Here is a 2,133-nt window from a genome sequence, read left to right on the forward strand (position 1 = left end):
AATGCGCATAACCTTTGAGCCCTCAGATAGCATTGCATAAGAAACCGTCATGCTGCAGTGTTAAATATAGCCACATGTGCTCAGGAGTACTTTGGAAAACCACTGTCACTTAGTCTGCTGCTGCATCAATAAATGCAACTTGAATTTCTTTTACTCAAGAAGAAAGCTATACATCAATTCTATGCAGTGATGCCGAGGGGTTCTCTGGGCCAGAGCTCATCTCAGATAATCAAAAAGACTAAAAAGTGTAAATATGTGCTGTGGTTAGATGAATCCACATTTCAACTTGTTTCTGTGAAAAGTGGACTTAGAGTTCTCAGTCCCAAAGACCAAAGGGACCCTCCAGACTTTCATCAGTGACAGATGCAAAAGCAAACGTCTGTCATGGTATGGGGGTGCAGCAGAGCAAATGGCATGGGTGACTGGCATATGTGCGAAAGTACCATTGACATGGAGGCATATATTGGACTTTTACAGAGACGTATACTGCCATCAAGATGACGTCTTTCATGGGAAGTCCATGGTTATTAGATCAAGACAATGCCAGGGTTCAGTCTGCATGTGCTACAACAGTGTGGTTTCGTAGACACAGAGGGAATGTGCTAGATCAGTCCAGATCTGGCTCCTATTGAAAATGTATGGCCCATCATGAAAAGGAGAATCAGACAACGATGATCACAGACTGCTGAGCATCTGACGTCTTGTATCAAGCGAGATTGGACAAAAATTTTGCTTGCAAAACTTTAACAATTAGTATCCTCAATTCCAAAACAATTAAACACTGTAATTAAAAAAAAAGTTGATACGACATAATGACAAACATGCTTATGTCCCAACTTTTTTGGAGTGTGAATAAAATAAAATTAAGTTGGCCAGTGAAAACATTGGAATTTTTTTCTTTGTACTATAGTCAATTAAATAAAGGTTAAAGAGAATGAACAAATAACATATTCTTGATTTTATGGCATTTCACAAAACGTCCCAACTTTTCTGGAATTGGGTTGTAAATTATTTTATCTATTAAAATTAACATTATATGGTACAAACGTTTAACAATTATTAACTTTAGATCAAGACAATGCTGAGAAAAACTGAGACAAAACTGAGATTTTAATCCTTGGCTGAAGGAAGTAGTACCGCACAAAGAGGGTTTTTAAAGACACTCAGTTGTTGTCTCTTTTTTTATTTACCCACTTGTGCCGTCAAACTGTTGGAAAAATGCAATATCACACTTTTAGCTGTGCGATATGGCTGTATATCAGCACAGCTGTGATTACCTATGGCACTCAGCCTGCGGTCTCGTACCTATGGCAAAATCACAGCCGTGCTGATATCGCATTGCTACTCATGTCATATTGTTCATTTAGACAACAGTTCTTTCTGGTCCTCAAATCTGATTGGCTGAGAGCCAATTCTGTGAGCCAGCCAGCGGTGCAATATTTTAGTGATAACAGAACTCCAACCATTTCACTGTTTGTATCACCCCGCTTGCAGTATTTTTCACAGCAAGTGTCATGTCGGATGCCCAAATCCACTATATTTTTATAAATAATACTGTTTTTGTGTCACGGAATGTAGTTTTAAGAATTTTTTTTAGGTGATAATGTAGTTCCTTTTCAGGAACTCGAGCTGCGTCGAAATCCTTCGGGAACGCCTTCAGCGCGACCACGCTCTGAATCACGTGTGTAATCAGTCCAATGGAAGGGCGAGACGTCACAGGCGTGTGATGTAGAGACCAGGAATAAACGCACATGCGGTGAAACCGGCGTCAGCTTTTTGTCATTCAGCAAGCGCTCTGTGTTGTGTCAGTCCCATGCTGTTGTCATATTTATTGTTGTTTTTCACTCTAAATAAGCTCCAGTATGTCTAAGGCTTCATCAAAATTGAAGCATTTGGGCGAGAGCAGGCAGCGTTCAGGCTGTGTGTTCCTCCCTGCCCGCGCTATATTTCGGGTGGGGACACACACAGGTTGTGTTGTCTGCTTGGGAGCGAAGCACGCAGAGTCAGCTCTCATTGCGAGCGTTTGTTACTGCGTATGCTTCGCTCTCAGAAGGCTCTCTTTGAGGAGGGAGACTTCACCAGCATTCCTCACGGTGCCGGCTCCGCTTTCGCCGAGGCGGAGTGGCGGGCGCG

Source organism: Sinocyclocheilus anshuiensis, unplaced genomic scaffold (assembly GCF_001515605.1).
Source record: "Sinocyclocheilus anshuiensis isolate Anshui unplaced genomic scaffold, SAMN03320099.WGS_v1.1 scaffold873, whole genome shotgun sequence".
NCBI classification, from domain to species: domain Eukaryota; kingdom Metazoa; phylum Chordata; class Actinopteri; order Cypriniformes; family Cyprinidae; genus Sinocyclocheilus; species Sinocyclocheilus anshuiensis.